The following is a 1,896-nucleotide window of genomic DNA, read 5'->3' as shown; positions in this document are numbered from 1 at the left end:
GTTTTATCCTTGAGGATGATTTCAATTTTGTTCGCGATGTAATCATTTTCAACTCAATCAATGCAATTTTTGGCTTTCAACAAACTATCTTTTGATTGGGGGGCATCATACACCACATTCAAGAACAAGATCCAACTATAAGGCATCGGATGAAAATTCGTGTGGGTCCTTCAACACTTCAACGCTTATGGAAAATCTTTCGAACTTTCTTAAGTCGGGGCATCGGATGAAAATCCGAGTGAGTTCCTTTTGCAAGGCGTCGGTTTGAAACCCGAGTGAGTTCCTTCGAGACTTATTGAATTTTTGAATTATCCTTAAGTATAAGGCATCGGTTTAAAACCCGAGTGAGTTCCTTCTCAGACTTATTGTATTTCTCCGGAAATCCTTAAGTATAAGGCATCGGTTTAAAACCCGAGTGAGTTCCTTCTCGGACTTATTGTATTTCTCCGGAAATCCTTAAGTATAAGGCATCGGTTTAAAACCCGAGTGAGTTCCTTCTCGGACTTATTGTATTTCTCCGGGAAATCCTTAAGTATAAGGCATCGGTTTAAAACCCGAGTGAGTTCCTTCTCAGACTTATTGTATTTCGCCGGAAATCCTTAAGTATAAGGCATCGGTTTAAAACCCGAGTGAGTTCCTTCTCAGACTTATTGTATTTCTCCGGAAATCCTTAAGTAAAGGCATTGTTTCAGACAACTAAGACCTAATACAACGGCGATTCAAGTGGCTAGCAAAGTTCAAGATAAAGTAATTTCTTATTTCTTCGAAGATCCAAAGAGGCCAAGTATCAAAACAATTACAAGAGCTGGATACAATCTTCGATCAAAGAAGAAAGTCATTAGTGTGACTGTTAACAAGTTATACAAGATCGACGCGACTTTGCTAGAACAAACATATGAGTCAACCATTGGTGGGGAGTCAAGGAAAAGAAGAGAAGAAAGGAGGATTACAAAAATATTTCGATATGCAGAAAATCCTCCGCAATTTCATACTCTTTGTCCAGCTTGTCCAGGAGAAGAATGGTCCTCGACCAAACTCGCATTCGGTACAAGCTTGTCATAATTGACTTCTTCCAGTGGAGAATAAACAGGGAGAATCTTCCAGATATTGCATAATATATGGATCGAAGGTGGAGGATCAATCTTATCCTTGGTCCAATCGGGAGGAGGAATACCCGTGTCGGTAAATACTTCAGATGGCAAACAAGATCGTAGGGAGTCGTATCAAAATGATCCTTAATATTGATTCCCATACTTCGTTCTCACCATCCCCGTACGCCCGCAAGTTATAAGCATTCAACATATCAACAAAAGGCTTACTGTGTAAATACTTGAAGACGCAGCTCTGCGAACATCGCTTGGAAGGTATTCGGGCAAAGGAACGACAGCTTGCCTTTCGGGTAACGTTTCGGATCCTTTGGCTCCCGACTTTCCAACTGTTCGCTCCAGCCGCCGGATCTTCTCCCCGGCATCATCCAAGTCCGACCGAAGACGACCAATCATCGAATTTTTTTCTCCCCGCCACCTCCCAAGCTAGATTCCGAAGGCGAGCAATCTCAACATCTTTAGCTTCGAGATTTCCCGAAGCCTAGAAACTTCATTGCTCAACCTATCGAGTCTAGTAACCGCTTCCACTTGGTTGTGGAAGTTACCAACAAGACTCCCGCAAACAACTTCCGAGTTAGCGAGGAGCAGAAAAGTAATTTTTCAAAATCGGAGGATAATGAAGAAAAACTTACATCACCAAAGTGACTTCGTAAAGACTTCATCCGGAAGTTTGGAAAGAACCCCGGCGGGCGGGGGTCGGGGGGCAAGAAAAACACATTCCAACGCTCCGTCAAACTCGTTTGACACTAATTCAGGTGAAGGATGAGAAGGATGAACTACACCAAGCAAA

Source organism: Hakea prostrata, chromosome 5, assembly GCF_041222555.1.
Source record: "Hakea prostrata isolate BN-2017 chromosome 5, UWA_Hpros_2, whole genome shotgun sequence".
Lineage (NCBI taxonomy): Eukaryota > Viridiplantae > Streptophyta > Magnoliopsida > Proteales > Proteaceae > Hakea > Hakea prostrata.
This window is presented reverse-complemented; position numbering follows the sequence as displayed.